Genomic DNA, 17,160 nt, shown 5'->3' with positions numbered 1-17,160 from the left:
AATCCAAATAAATAAATATTATTGAAAAAAGGTAGACAATCAGCTTTTGGGTTGAATAATAACCTAGGCTTTGGCTTGTAGCTAGATTTAACTGTTAGATGACAGAAATCATACATCAGTCCAAGGTTTTTGGTCCTACAAGAAAGTTGTATATTCATTCAAAACTTGAAAATATGAATCATATATATTATTGGTCAAATTTAGGAACCATGCACTTATCTATATGCATTTACAGTTACCAAAAAAAAAAAAATTACAACTTAAATTCAAACTTGATTAAGAACCTCATTTGAAAAAAAAAAATGTAAAAACAAAGGGCATCACATTATTAGTGAAAAGGTATAGTAGATCAGAACCACAATTATATATATATATACTGATAGGAGGTGCTCCAATGTCCATTGACCGGATATCCTCTTTGATGAGATTCGGTCAAGCAAAAAAGAACTACAAAGAACTGGATCTAAGAGCTATAAGGGAGAAGAGATAGATATTACAAGACAATATGATCACTAAAGAGTTGAACATCTCATCCAAGGAAAGGATTTGAAACCTAGATGTTAGGTATTTTGGTCATTTTACCATTTACTTCACCATGAAGTGTTCATATTCTTTTGTAAATAGTTTGTCATTTGTTAGAGTTTTTGGTTTTCTTTCGTATCATACACCTTAGGGTTTTGGATAAACCTCTCTAAACATGTAAGTTTGATGTTTGTAAGAATTTATTATCTATTATTAATCAAAAACTTAACTTTGAAGGTTCAATCTGTATGTGAGGAATTGATCTTTGTGTGAAGAATTTTGTATCTTTGGGGATTTTTGTCAATTCCGGCATGTTTAGATTGAAAATCTTTGTTGGTCTAGGTTAAATCAACAAAGATTTAAATCATGAGCAGGGGCAGAACCAAGGGGGGTTAGGGGGCTCGAGCCCCGGCAGGCGGCTGGAAAATTAAGAATTTTTTTTTTTAGTAATAGTGTCTGGTAATATTTTGGAGAGAATTATATTGATTCTATGTAGTATTATTTTAATGTTTAAAGATAGATGAGTTGATTAAGGATGTTTACTTTTATTTGAGAGGTCTCGTGTTCGATTCCCTTCAACCTCATTTTCTTTTAAAAAGTTTTTATTTATTTTTATTTTATTTTTCAATAATTATAAAAACATGTTACTATTATTAATTAATTTAAATGGACTCTTTATTTTTATTTTGATAACACTTTTGAATTCATTTTTAATATGTTTTTACCATTAAAAAAAGTTGACATATTTAATATTCATTTTTATTATGTCTTTACTATTAAAAAAAAAGTAAACATGTTTAATTTTCTATTAGTTCAATACTAGTTTCTAAAAAAATGATAACATTTTTACAGTTTTAATGTGTTGGAGGCTAAAAAATTTTGCCTAGCACTAACGGACTGGACTTTGAAAATTTACCGTCAATCGCACAGTTAATTTCGATTTTTTTTGACGTTTTGAATTTTTTTACTGATATGTTTGAGCCCTGGATCATCCAGGGTTCTGGTTCCGCCACTGATCATGAGGATTATATTTGCGATATAAATCTTGAGGATTTGATACTTGAACTTTTCCATATTTATAACTTAATAACAACGAGATACACTTATCCCTTATTGAGTCTTTGAGCGTTAGCACGAGGCGCATCATAGACCCACTAAGTTCGTCCAACACGTCATCAAGACGAGGTGTTAGAAACTTGTATCAGATAGTGTTCTTATTGATAGCCCGACTATCAACACTCACCATGAACCATTTTTTTAGTGTGAGTAGGGCCGAAACTACTCACAAACTCATACTTTCTCTAACATACCCCCTCTCCACTAGCTCACCACTTTCTCTTTCATGATTTCACTTTCCTTCATACTCATACGATAATATGGAAGGCTTGGCAAGCTAGCCTCGGGCACCAAATCTATTGGATGTCCCTCAATGGTGGCAGTCCATACAAAAGTTCTTTGGGAAACAAATCTTTATACTCATCAAGCATAACACTAACTTCACCCGGAATGTCTCTTTGATCTTCACCCTTCGATCTCCCACTCGCTTTCATCATCACTACATAAACGAGTTGGCTTTCCTCACACACGTTGATAAATGACTTGTGATTTGGGTACACAATTAAAGTCCCCTTCTTCTTTGGGTTCGAATTTCTCAACACAGGGGTCAGAAAATACTTTACCCTTTCCTTCACGAACCTATAAGTGTTTCTCCTCCCGACATAAGTACATAGCATCCCGATCATATTGCCAAGATCTTCCCAATAATAAATGAAATTCATCCATATCCAATACATCGCAATAGACTTCATCTTGGTAATCCACAGTGACAATCGACATCTTGCATCACTGGTTCACCCTCAACTCGCTCATACTCTTGATCCACCCCCACACTTTTTGGGGTTGGATGGGCCTCCCCAACAAACCCTGAACTTTTTAACAACGACATTGTTAATTATATTCATTCAAAACTTGAAAATATGAATCATATATATTATTGGTCAAATTTAGGAACCATGCACTTATCTATATACATTTACAGTTACCCAAAAAAAAACATTTACAACCTAAATTCAAACTTGATAAATAACATTATTTGAAAAAAAAAAGTGTAAAAAACAAAGGGCCTCACATTATTATTGAAAACGTACAGGGATGGCAATGAGTGTTGTACTCGTGAGTACCTGACACTACTGGACTCTAATAGAACTACTTGTATTTTGTATGACATGGTATAGAATGGATATGAGATCAAAACCATTACCCATGACTGGTATGAAAATACCCTCAGGGTACCGGTACCCGTTATCCGTCAAAAATTTTTTATATATTAAAAAATATAAATATTTTTTAACCATTGATTAAATTGTTCAATTTTTAGATGGATGATTTATTAAATTTATACTTTGTTTCATTTGTAATATTTTTTATTTTATGTATTGATTCTTAGGTAAAGGTATCCGCGGATACCGCAAATTAAATAGAACGAGTATGAGATGCAAAAAGTATATCCGTTAAGGTAATGAAACATGTACAAGTAATTAAAAAATAAACGAGTAAGAGTTTGAAATTAGTACTACCTGCGGGTACCCTAATCGTTGTCATCCCTAAAAAGGTATAATAGATCTTAACCAGAACCCCAATTATATTACAATATATAATATATTGATAGAAGGTGCCCCAATATCTATTGATGGGATATCCTTTGTGATGATATCCGGTCGAGAAAAAAAGACATGCAAAGAACCAGATCTAAAAGCTATAAGGGAGAAGAGGTAGATATTACAAGACCGTATGATCAACAAACAAGGACTAATGTAGGTTCAACCCAAACCTATAAAGGATGAGGATCCGAATAATCACTAAAGAGTCGAACATCTCGTCCAAGGAGAGGATTCGAAACCTATATGTTAGGTATTTTGGTTGTTTTACCATTTAATTCACCATGAAGTATTCATGTTCTTTTGTAAATAGTGTTTCCTTTGTTAGGGTTTTTGGTTTTCTTTCGTATCTTACACTTTAGGGTTTTGGACAAACCTCTCTAAACATGTAAGTTTGATCCTTGGAAGAATTTATTATCTATTATTAATCAAAAAACTAACTTTGAAGGTTTAATCTCTGCGTGAGGAATTATGATTATTTTGTATCTTTGAGGATTTTTTTTCAATTCCATCATGTTTAGCTTGAAAATCTTTGTTAGTTTAGGTTAAATCAACAACGATTTAATCCTAAGAATTCGATACTTGCGATATAAATCACGAGGATTCAATACCTGAACTTTTTCATATTTATACCTTGATAACAACGAGGTACACTTATCCCTTAGTGAGTCTTTAAGCGTTAACACGAGGTGCATCATCGGTCCACTAAGTTCGTCCAACACGTCACCAAGACGACGTATCAAAAACTTGTTTCAGATAGTGAGCTTTTTGATAGCCCGACTATCAACATTCGCCATGAACCAATTTTTTAGTGTGAGTAGGGATGAAACTACGCACAAACTCATACTTTCTCTAACATACCCCTTTCCACTAGCTCCGCCACTTTCTCTTTCATGATTTCACTTTCCTTCATACTCATACGGTAATATGGAAGGCTTGGCAAGCTAGCCTCGGGCACCAAATCTATTGGATGTCCCTTAATGGTGGTAGTCCGTACAGAAGTTCTTCTGGAAACAAATCTTTATACTCATCAAGCATAACACTAACTTCACCCAGAACGTCTCTTTGATCTTCACCCTTCGTTCCTCCACTCGCTTTCATCATCACTAAATAAACGAGTTGGCTTTCCTCTTACACATTGATAAATGACTTATGAGTTAGGCACACAATCAAAGTCGCCTTCTTCTTCGTGTTCGACTTTCTCAATATAGGGGTGAGAAATACTTTACCCCTTTCCTTCACGAACCTATAAGTGTTCCTCCTCTCGACATGAGTACATAACATCTCGATCATATTGCCAAGATCTTCCTAATAATAAATGAAATTCATCCATATCCAATACATCGGAATAGACTTCATCTTGGTAATCCACAATGACAATCGGCATCTTGCATCGTTGGTTCACCCTCAACTCGCCCACACTCTTGATCCACCCCACATTATATGGGCTTGGATGGGCCTTCATAACCCCAAACTTTTTGACAGCGGCATTGTTAGGCTTGAATATGACTACAATTAAACAACATGTTAATAACAATTTGTGAGTGTTTTAGGCGAAATATTCCTAAATAAAGAGAACTTATAAGTGTTTTATGCAGATTTGTATTGATTAAGTCAAAGGGCTACCACATAGCCTGTTTTGCAACGAACCTTGAGGAGAAAAGCAACTTTTGATCCAGTGGATCTCCGCTGCGTACCTGATGATTGATAGCGACTGGACAAGTGGCAGGAGCGGCGTGGCAGTGGCAGCAGGTGAAGGAAAGGTAGAAAGCAACATGATGAAAAGATGGATCACCCCCTTAAGTGTTCAAGGGTCAAATTAGAATTAATCATTTCCTAGTATCATTAGTTGTAGAAAAAAAAATCTTTTTGTAATATTTGGTGGTACGACTCATATTTCTTCCTATATATAGACGTAGTGGACGGAAGGAGAGCGGTACACCTTTTGACTTGGGATAATAGTTTAACTAGAATTTTGGGCTTCTTGAAGAGAGGAAAGCTCTCTAAGGAAGGTGGCTCCATCAATGGAGGTTTGTGGAACTAACTCAGGCTGTTCACTCTATACCATGAATGAGTAGTCATTTTGAATGGGTTTGGCCAGTTAGGGCCGGTTATGTAAGTCTTCTATTATCTTATTTATGAATGAATGGTGATATATTATGTTGTGCTTGATGAATCTTTAACTCCATTGCTTAAGGCATGTATGTTAGTGTTAGATGCATGATAGGAAACTGCTTTCATCTTCACGGAACTATTTGTCAAGCATTCAACCCCGAAACAGAGATGTCAGGAGGTTGTATCAAGGGTTTTCTTAATAGAAATGTTGTTTCGATCGTAATGCAAGAAAGAACCAACTTTAGGGACGCTTAAGGTTGTAGTACGTCTTAGAAACTTAAGAACACACGAGAGTTGACTTAAGTGAGCATTAAAGTAGAGACCTTGACTTCACTTCACATCATTCATGAGTAAATAGGGTGTTTAGAGACTGAAAGTGACCTGTTCTGCCTTTTACCATCATTAAGTACTTCTTTTAATCAACTAAATCATTGACTCTGTTACTGTTCAAACAACATCTCTCAATTTAAAGAATACACACACTACGAACACCCTGTTCTACAAAGTATTCCTCATAAACTTTGGTCCTCAATCTCTGTGGATATGATACTTGACTTATCACTTTATTACTTGTATCTAGTACACTTGCTAGAGTCCATTCAAGAGACAACAAGTTTTTGGTGCCGTTGCCGGGGATTGAAAGCAACAAAGTTTATACGAACTTTTCTGTGAAACAAGGTGTTTTTAATCTGTTTGCTAAATAGTGCAGCCAGAAGGAATCTTTATCGGTTTATGCACAGAGCAGGACCTCCTATTTTTCCTATCGATCTCGAATTGGAGAGAACGTGTAGACGAAACAGAGCGGGAGCTCGACGTACAAGACAAAGAGAACGACAAAGAGAGAGAAGAATGGCTGGAAGGGTACCACCCAAACAACTAGTTCAACCAAACCAAGAAGAAGAGGGAGAAAATAATAACCCTCCTGTCATGCGAATCAGAGATTATTCGAGACCAACTACTGAAGGACATTCATCATGTATCGTGTTGCCCAACGAAGGGAACAACATGTTCGAGGTGAAAGCATCTATGATACAAATGTTGCAGGCAGTTGTACAGTTCAATGGATACCAGTCGGAAGATCCAAATGGGCATATTCTTGAGTTTATCACGCTGTGCAACACTTTCAGATCAAACAGAGGCGTTGCGGACAACATAATCCGACTAAAGCTGTTTCCTTTTTCTCTAAGAGATAAAGCAAAGAATTGGTTGAAAAACTTGCAACCAGGAACGGTTACTACTTGGGAAGGAATGGCCAGCGCCTTCTTAATGAAATATTTCCCACCAAGGCAAGCCATTAAGCTCAGAAACGAGGTTTCCCATTTCATGTAAGAAGAGGATGAATCCTTAGCCGAGGCATGTGAAAGGTACAAGGAATTACTAAGGAGAGTCCCCAATCATGGCATCCCTATGTGGATGCAAATGCAGAACTTTTACAATGGGGTAACCAACATTTATAAGATCCAGATCGAGTCCATAGCCAATGGAAACCCCGAAGATCTGGAACCACAAGCCTTGTACGACCTTATTGAGAGAGTAGTGAGCACAAGTTATAACTGGCACTCTGCCAGAAGTGGGGGAAAAAGAGCGGGAAATGAAGATGTTGTGTCAAAATTGACAAGCCAGGTAGAACAGCTTGCTAGACAGCTCGGTAAGATAAATGTGTCCTCGATCCACAACGAACCACCATTCAATGACATTTGTGATTTTTGTGGAGGCCTTCATTTTAGCATCAACTGTCCCGGAGTTAAGCAGGGAAAGGGTGCATAGGCAGAATGTGATTATGCAGGGTATAATCAAAGGAATCCACCTAACCCGTATTCTAACATGTATAATCCTGCCATAAGAAATCATCCGAATTTCGGATGGACAGGCCAGCCCAACCATCAGGAACAACCGAGATATCAACAACAGCAAGGAAGACACTACCAGAGGCAACCTCAGCAGCATTATAAACAACCTGTTCCACCAAAGGAAGATATAGAGCCAGATATGAAGACGATGATGATGCAGTTCATGAAATAGACACAAGCATCAATTAAAAATCTGGAAACACAAGTCCACCAATTAGCTGCATCTACGTCAAAAGGGAAGGGAATAATGCCAAGCAACACAGAGCCAAATCCAAAGGGCGATGTCATGGCAATCACCCTGAGATCTGGTAAGCAAACTCAACCCATTATATCGACTGATGAAAATGCTGAATGCGCAGAAACATCCGAAGAAACTGAAGGAGAGAAGGAACAGACTGTTCCTTATCAAGAAGAAACTAGGAAGACGAAATCTACCAGTGAGCAGAATCAGGAGGAAAGCGGAAAGATGTACAAGCCACCTCCGCCGTATGTTCCGCCTGTGCCATATCCAACGCGGTTGATCAATAAAAAGCTGGAAGAACAGAATTCTAAGGTGTTAGACACCTTAAGGAAATTGCACATCAATATTCCGTTTGTAGAAGCACTTGCACAGATGCCGTCGTATGCGAAGTTCTTGAAAGATCTCCTGTCAAACAAAAAGAAGCTGGAGAATATATCGATGATCCAACTCAACAGAGATTGTTCTTCAATACTCCAAAACAAGCAGCAGCTACCTAAAAAGCTGAAAGATCCAGGGAGTTTTTCTATTCCTTGTTCAATTGGAAAGCTAAATATTAAAAATGCACTATGTGACCTAGGAGCTAGCATAAACCTAATGCCTTATTCTGTATATGCTAAACTTGGACTAAGAGAACCTCAGCCTACTCGTATGTCAATTCAGTTGGCCGATCGATCAGTATGTTACCCTAGGGGAGTGGTGGAAGATGTGTTGGTAAAAGTAGGAAAATTCATCTTGCCTGTTGATTTTATCATAATGGACATAGATGAAGACCTGCATGTTCCTATTATCCTAGGTCGACCGTTTTTAGCCACGGGTAGAGCATTGATAGACGTGGGAGAGGGACAACTATTCTTAAGGATTAATGGGGAGGAAGTCATTTTCAAAATGAACGAGGCAATGAGACGAGCTAACAATAATGATGACACATGCTGTTTCTTGGATGAGTTTCAAAGTCTTTCTACTTTGCAGGAACAGGACACTCTGGAGACTCTATTGGGAGAAGAAGTGAACTTATGTGAAGGAACATGTTGTTCCATTGAATCCAACTTACCTACACCTCCTTTCGATCCTACTGTTCCTACTCATCAAGAACCACCGGAGATACCAACTATGCTAGTGTCTAAACCAGAATTGAAACCGTTACATGCACACCTCGTGTATGCCTTCCTAGAACCACCCAGCGGGAGTCCAGTTATTATATCCTCAAAGTTAACTCCTGATCAGAAAGCGTAACTCATGGAAGTTCTGCGAAGGAACAAGGATGCAATCGCATGGAAAATTGATGATATCAAAGGTATCAGTCCGGCAGTCTGTGTCCACAGAATCTTGATAGAGAATGAGCACAAGCCATCTATCCAGCCGCAGCGCAGACTGAACCCCCATATGAAGGAGGTTGTGCAAAAGGAGGTGATCAAGCTTCTGGATGCCGGCATTATTTACCCAATTTCTGATAGTGTGTGGACCAGCTCTGTTCACGTTGTACCAAAGAAGGGAGGAACAACCGTAGTACTCAACGAGAAAGACGAGTTGGTTCCCACGCGAACAATAACAGGATGGCGAGTTTGTGTGGATTACAGAAAGCTCAATGAAGCCACAAGGAAGGATCACTTTCCTTTGCCCTTCATTGACCAGATGTTAGAACGGTTAGCGGGGTATGCATTCTATTGTTTCCTTGACGGTTACTCAGGGTACAACTAGATTGCAATTCACTGTGAGGATCAGGAAAAGACAACGTTCACATGTCCATACGGGACCTATGCATACAGGCGCATGCCGTTCGGATTGTGCAACGCTCCAACCACATTTCAAAGATGCATGATGTCTATATTTCATGATATGGTGGAGCGAACTGTAGAAATATTTATGGACGACTTCTCTGTTTATGGAAACTCTTTTGAGAGCTGTTTAAACAACCTCGAAGCCGTGCTTGTGCGATGTAAGGAGACCCACTTGGTCTTGAATTGGGAGAAATGCCACTTCATGGTTACAGGTGGAGTTGTTCTCGGGCATAAAATTTCAGAAAAGGGGATGGAAGTGGACAAAGCTAAGGTGGAAGTGATAGAAAAGCTGGCTGTTCCGGCTAATGTAAAAGATGTGTGAAGTTTTCTGGGGCACGCAGGGATTTACCACAGGTTTATCAAAGATTTTTCAAAGATTGCGCTGCCCTTGTCAGCATTACTTCACAAGGATGCGGAATTTTCTTTTGATGCAAGCTGTTTAAAGGCGTTTGAACTGTTGAAAGACAAGCTGATCAACTCGCCTATACTGGCAGGACCCGACTGGGAACAACCTTTTGAGATGATGTGTGACGCAAGCGATACATGTGTGGGAGATGTTCTGTGGCAGAGGGTTGAGAAGAAATTTCGGCCTATCTATTATGCAAGCAAAACATTAACCGAGACCCAGCAGAATTACACCACGATGGAAAAAGAGCTCCTCGCAGTTGTGTATGCTTTCGACAAATTTCGCCCTTACTTGGTGCTATCAAAAGTCATTGTTCACACAGACCATGCTGCACTGCGCTACCTGTTCGCCAAGAAGGATGCAAAACCAAGGCTAATACGGTGGTTGCTTTTACTTCAAAAGTTTGATCTCGAAATTAAGGATAAGAAGGGAACGGAAAATGTAGCAGCCGATCATTTGTCAAGAATTCCTCACCAAAGCAACCAAGAACAACATGAGATTTTGGAGAGTTTTCCAGACGAACGTCTCTATATTGCACAGCCTGCTCCGTGGTTTGCTGACATTGCCAATTATTTAGCCAGTTCACTTAAGCCTCACGACCTGTCCACTAATCAAAGGAGGAAGTTCTATGCTGAAATTAAATATTATTTCTGGGAGGACCCCTATCTTTTCAGGTTGTGCACCGACCAAATTATTCGAAGATGTATATCTCAAGAGGAGGGACATGCTGTTCTAAGCCATTGTCATGACCGAGAAGCTGGAGGACACCATAGCACTAGCAGAACTGCAGCAAAAGTACTTCAATCAGGTTTTTTCTAGCCAACACTCTTTAAAGATGCCAATCTGTTCGTTTGCACTTGCAATGAGTGCCAACGAACAGGCAATATCTCTGCTAGAAATGCCATGCCCCTCAACAACATAGTTGTTTGTGAAATTTTTGATATATGGGGCATAGATTTTATGGGTCCATTCCCTACATCTTTTGGGCATAAATATATCTTAGTAGCTGTTGATTATGTGAGCAAGTGGGTTGAAGCAATGGCTAGTCCCACTAATGACGCCCGTGTGGTTGTAAAATTCCTGAAAAGGCTATTTGCCAGATTCGGTGTCCCACGAGCGATCATTAGTGATCAAGGAACCCACTTTTGCAATGCCAAATTTGAGAAGCTGATGGGCAAGCTTAGAGTCTCTCACAGAATTGCCACACCTTACCATCCACAAACAAGTGGACAGGTGGAGATTTCCAATCGTGAAATCAAAAGAATTTTAGAAAAAACCGTTGGCAGTTCTAGGAGAGACTGGGCAAACAAGCTTGACGATGCTCTTTGGGCATATAGGACGGCCTATAAAACTCCAATCGGAATGTCTCTGTTTAGATTGTTATACGGAAAGTCTTGTCACTTGCCGGTTGAAATGGAACACAGGGCCTTTTGGGCGTTAACTTTCTTAAATTTTGAGCAATAGGCTGTGGGAGACCAACGAAGACTTCAACTCTGTGACATGGAGGAGTTCAGGCTATTTTTGTATGAGAATGCGGTGAATTACAAAGACAAGACCAAGATGTGGCACGATAGAAAAATTCAGATAAAGACGTTTCACGAAGGACAAAGAGTTCTCTTGTACAATTCGAGACTCAGGTTGTTTCCTGGGAAGCTTAAATCAAGATGGACGGGACCTTATCTGGTGAACAAGGTGTTTGGTCATGGTGTAGTTGAAATTGGCAAGGAGGGTCAGGAACTGATGGCGTGCGCGGCGCCTAGTGTAGAGCTTTTCTAATAACGACTAAATGTGTATTACGATGATTGTGCTATAACTATGGATATGATCTTTTGAATGTTCTAACTCCACTAGACACTACGACTGCTTAGGGGCAAGTGTACCCCGTCGTATCAAGTAATAATCCGGTTAAGATCGGGTATCGAATCCACGGGATTTATAATTACAAGTATTAGACGACTCGGTTTCGTATGTTATTTAAGCGATGATTACTTTGGGGTAAAGTAAGACACAACTACACACTATCCCTAACTATTGGCGACACAGATTTATGTAGCTAAAACCCCATGAAGTAGGATGAATACTGATAAGTTATAACCACGATAAATAACGACTCTAAATGTATACGAATAATAATTTACTCTTGTAAAGACGACTAAGTGTATTAGGACCGACCCGTGAAGAACTTAGACTACGTGATTCCTAGTCAAGGCGTGTCTAATGCGAGGGAATTAGGAACTAAGGCCCGTAAGTTCCGTGGCTTGTCAATTCCTACGGTTTCCGGCTTGTCACTTCTGGTAAGGCAACACCTATATAACTCCCTAAGGATAGCCCGAATGGCGTCGAAAATCGCGTTCTCCTACACAATAATCAATTACAAATATCAAAACAAGTAGCAAACACTAACACGTAAAGGGAAATAGAGATTATAAATCATGAAATTATAAATATGGAATGTATATAAACGGAATAAAACCAAGCCTAGTACATAGGAAGAGTACAAGCTAATTAGCACGTAAAAAGGGGAGAATCCGCCCTTGAAACTAGCTAACCAGACTCAAAGCCGTCTCCTAGGTTGTGGAGGTGGAACTCTCGAGCTTGGTGACGAATGGTGGAGCGGAACTTCGATGGAATGCCGGAACAGCCAAACAAGCTCTCGAGGTGGAGAGTTTAGCTACAAAAACTGAATCTATACTACAACAATAATCAAAACAAGTATAGTTTGCTCTCTAGTGTGTAAATTGGGTGTGTGTCAAATGAAGTTCAAGAGCTTCCTATTTATAAACATCAAGCAAGGGCAATGTTGTAACTTCACAAAGCACAAGTATGGAGCAACATTATTTGGTGCAGAAATCCCATGATACGCCCCGCGTAGGGTGGTCTACGCCCCGCGTAAATGCCCATTCCGTCAGAAATCTCCTGCATATGGACCAATTCCATGTCTTGTTGTCTCAAGCACGCCCTGGGTAGCTAAAGTACGCCCCGCGTGTTTGAGTCTCTGAAGTTTTATTGCTTGAATTGGAGCTTTTACGCCGTGCGTAGCTGAAGTATGCCCCGCGTAAAAGAGTCTCTAAGCTTTTATCATTGAAGAATTTGCCTGGTACGCCTCGCGTGTAGGATAATACGCCCCGCGTATGAAGAGTTGACTCAAGGAGACATTGCAGTTTGACTTTCAGGATTAGGCCAATTATTTCCGACATGTATCATACGCCCCGCGTAGGGTGGCATACGCCCCGCGTATGCTGAGTCAATTCCACATGGCGTCTGCGGATAAGGCAATTATTGCTGACACCATGTTTCACGCCCCGCGTAAAGGATGATACGTCCCGCGTATTTGAGTAGATTTTTGCTCCTTGCTCGTACTTGAAATACAAATCTTGCGAGCCGAGTTAGCTTGACGTTTTTATTTCCTAAACTAATCAAAAACACGGAAAATTAACTAAAAGTATGAAATTTATTTTTATTTCTTTATTTTATCAAAATGCTTTATTTTTGTAATTAAACTTATTTATTTTATCCAAAATCAACCCGTAAATCACGCTAAAAGATAGGGGTAAAATACCCCTATCAAACCTCCTCGGACTTTAAAGTTTTACTTGTCCTCAAGTAAAAGAAATCGAAAGACAAGGGGTTGAGAAAATTAAGAAACAAACCGAAGGTTGGTTTTGCCAAGTGCGTGATTTCAAAGTTATGGTTTTATGCAAAGGTTTCGGTAAGTACCTACGCAAACAATTGAGTGCGAAACTTGTTTGAAACCTCCATGATCAAGATTAATAGGCAATATTAACTGGGGTTGATTATCTTTTGATAACCCGATAGTACCTCACCAAGGGATTTCGCTCTTACGCTCAATTTTAGGTGGGTCGGTGTTTTAGCACTCTTCTTTGCACTTACTCTAGATCATGTCGAATTTGCATTTTCATCCGGGTTTTTCCTCCTAAAATATGGTTAGGCAACATTAAAAATGAACCCGGAGGGGGGTTGTAATGTGGGTGGCTTCTTTAGTGGTTAGTTTAAAGAAACTCGAGTTCAAAAATACCGTTTTGTGATTGCACCGTGTTTTTGCTTATTTCGGCCTTGGTGATTTTTACAAAATATACTTCAAAAACAATATTTTTATCGTATCCTTTGTTTTGATAGAGGCACAAAAACAATATTTTGAAGGCTTATGGTGCTCGTTTGTTAAGGCCGTGGCTTTTTCCGAGTGATTTGGGTGCAAATTGATTTTGTCGGTATTCGAACAAGAGGAAAAAGGGTTAAATGTTAAAAGGGTATTAACAAAAAAAGTTGGTTAATAGGCTCGAAGAGGTTGCCTAATGTTTGATGAAAACGAGAAAAATAAATTAAGAAAAATTAGCCTACGTGGGTTCGGTTTATCATCTATTGCCTTTTTACCAAAAATAAGTGTACTTAACCCGGTATTGGATGCAAATTCTATGAGTCGAGTGAAGGCAAAGCTCTCGAAAAATTGTGAAATAATTGGAGTTCTCGTACGAACTCCTTTAGGCTCAAAAATAACTCACAAAGATTCGGGTTTAAATTGTGTACTATCAAGTCTTCGCTAAATTCTCAACTATCCCGTTTTTATTGCCTTTTCAAAGTTCATTATGGAGATAACATTTGGGTTAAGACTCAATGCCTTAGTTTAGTACTAACCTAAGCTTTGCACAAATTCCCTAATTTCAAAACCAAGACTAAAATTCCTTAATTAGATCATCCCCTTGTGTCGACGTCTTTTATTTTTGATGACAAATAACAGAACTTTAATTAATTTTCGAAGGAGGGATAACGTGTCGGGAGAGATTTAAAAGAGTCAATAAAGTAGTTTAATTATTTTGTTGGCTATTTATTATTTTTGTTTTTGTTAGTGCAAAACAAACTGAAAGTGCGGGGTTGCACGGCCCTCCGCGTTATTTAAAATGACGTCTGTTCCAAGGGCGTCACAAAAAGAAATCAAAACAAAAACAAAAATAAAGGTAAGGAAGAAAAAGAAGACCCTTAGTGGCCAGGGGCCCTACGCGAGGCGTGCCCAGGGGGCGCCCCGCGTAGGGCGGCATGTTTATCTGTTTTTGAGTCAGAGACTCAAATACGCGGGACGCAGGAAGTGGGGCGCCCCCCGTGTTTGAGTTTCTGGGCATTTTATTTACGAAAATGATGATCACGCGGGGCGTAAAGGTGAGTACGCCCTGCGTGGATGTTATTTATGGCAGAAAAACGGTGAAAAATAAATACAAAATATGAACGGAAACCGTAAAAAGACATTACATAGATATTAGAACAGAAAGCAAAATTACAAGAAAGCAAAACGAACTAAAACAAAACGAACGAAAATAAAACGAATTAAAATAAACACAAAAACACAAAACAAAGGAAAACATAAAAAAAAACTATGGTTGTGGCGGAGGAGGATTGCCGTGGAGGTTGAAGTAGGAGGCGAAGGAGTTGGTGAGGGTATCGAATCGAGCATCGAGATGAACCCGATCCTCTCGTTGTTGTGCTTCGATGGAGTCGAAACGGGTGTTGAGGGTGGCGAATTGGGAGTCATAATGAACCCGGTCCCGGCATTAGTTATCCTCCAAGATATCCAACCGAGCATAAAGAGCGTTGAAGTCGTGGAGGGGTGGAGGACTGAAATTGAGACCCATGCTTGAATCCGAGTCCCCTTCCGCATTGGAGTGAGCCGCCCCCGAAGTCTCGCCCGGGCCGGAAGTTGGACGCTTTAAGGATTTAAAGGCATTTTTATCAAACGGCCGAGGCACAAGGCGTGTGAGGCGCTCAATAGCGTCGGAGCTGAGAGTGGAGAGGGCGAAGATGGTGATGAGGTGGCCGAACCCGAGCTTGGCCCGTTTCCGGATGGGTGTGGCGTGGAGGTGGATGGCCACGTGGTAGGCGAGGTCGTAGGTGAGCCCTTTGGCACAACAGTAGAGGGCCAACAGTTCATGTTTGTTGACCTTGCTAGACTCGTATTTCCCCGTGAAGTAGAAGGAGATGAAGCGGTAAAGGAGCTGGAGAATAGGGTCACGAATGCAAGCCGGGTGGAGGTTGGATACGTGATAGTCATCGGACCCGGTAACGGAGGCCCAAAATTCGGGAGCGGAGACACCGTCGGGCCAATGGGCGACGCTAGGCTCCACTTGGTGAGTGAAGTGGTTGCGAAGCCATTGGGTGTCAATGGTGAAGGGACGGTTTTGGAGGCGGAAATTGAAAAGCGCGGCTCCGGGTACATTATTGGAGGTGAGGGTGGTGAAGAATTCAATGACCAAGGAGGGGTACACATGGTATTCTTACTGTAAATGTCGTACCACCCGAGGGCACGGAGACGAGCTTCGAAAGGCGTGCCGAGATCATGTTGATCGAGCACGCTACGTGGGATGTACGGAAGTTCTTGGACTGTGGCCGCACAAAGTTCTTCGTACCGGGTGGCCTCCTCCTCAGTGAGAAGGTGAAAAGGAGCCTGGTATAGGCGGGTGAGAGGGGGTGTGCTTTCCCGCTCGGGTGGTGGTTGTGATTGGTTTTGGGTGCGGCCGGTACGAGCGCGAGTGGCTCATGGGGGACGCATATCGGCGGTGTTCTTTCTCCTAACCATGGTGGAATGTGAAATAGAAAGAGTAGAAGATGAGTGTTGTGAAGAGTTGGGGTAATGAGTGAGGAAGAAAAAGGAGGAAGGGAAGGGTGTATATATAGGAGGGAAGTGGGGATCCAAGCAAAACTCGGATCCCCAGGAGGGATACGCGCGGCGTGAAGCGGCCACGCCACGCGTATCCCACCTCTTGAGCGTAAATTACGCAATAGGGGCGCGATACGCGGGGCGTACATGGGGGTACGCCATGCGTAGTGCACCTCCTGCCCTTTTGGATGGAAGAAAAAGGCAGGGACGCGGGGCGTATAGGGGAGTACACCGCGCGTAAAGTCGAACTTGGAACAATTTTTTTTTCGGTTTTTTAGATGTATTTTGAAATTTTTTTTTGGAGTTTTGAGGTATGATGTTATTAATGAGGTGTTAATGTCTTTATGTTTTTATATTTAATTAATGTTTTTGTGTGTTTTAATTTTGAAATTAAGAGGGTAGTTAATGCACAATTTATTATGGAGGTAGGTTAAGGATTTGAATTTGAAAAGGTAGAAGTTGATTGGAGAGGAGAAGAGGTGGAGTGGAGAAGTGGGAAGGATTTTTGGGGAAGAGAAATGATGGGAAGTTATGAAGAAAAGGCTGCCATGGGGAGTTGTGGGGATATGTGCGGCGTACCCTAGGGTACGCCCCGCGTGTTCCCCACGTGGCGCTTATTCAGGAGCTTCGAAAAAGATAAAGGGTACGCGGGGCGTGGTTGGAGGGACGCCCCGCGTACCGTGTCTGTTTATTTAAGAATTAGGATCAGACACGCAGATACGCGGGACGTATAGGTGCGTACGCCCCGCGTATCACAAAATTTTTGGATTAAAGAGGGATTTGTTTTTCTTTTGGTTTTATAAAAATAATAGAAACTAAGCTAAAAATAAAAATGAAAGTAAAAATTAAAACACAAGCCAAAATAAAATGTAAAACAATAACTCAAAAAGGAAAAATTAAAGAGAAGAGAAAAGAACAAAAATTTAT

General features: G+C 40.4%; 1 non-coding gene across 1 annotated transcript; it reads right to left on the bottom strand.

The window, feature by feature from the left end:
• Positions 1-6,590: 6,590 nt before the first annotated feature.
• LOC136204283 (small nucleolar RNA R71) lies at positions 6,591-6,697 on the bottom strand. Its single transcript, XR_010675130.1, has one exon. It is a non-coding gene; the product is annotated as a small nucleolar RNA R71 (small nucleolar RNA).
• Positions 6,698-17,160: the final 10,463 nt, after the last annotated feature.

This window comes from Euphorbia lathyris, chromosome 8 (genome assembly GCF_963576675.1).
Source record: "Euphorbia lathyris chromosome 8, ddEupLath1.1, whole genome shotgun sequence".
Classification (NCBI taxonomy): domain Eukaryota; kingdom Viridiplantae; phylum Streptophyta; class Magnoliopsida; order Malpighiales; family Euphorbiaceae; genus Euphorbia; species Euphorbia lathyris.
The sequence above is the reverse complement of the archived record's forward strand: the minus strand, read 5'-3'. Positions and strand labels throughout refer to the sequence as shown.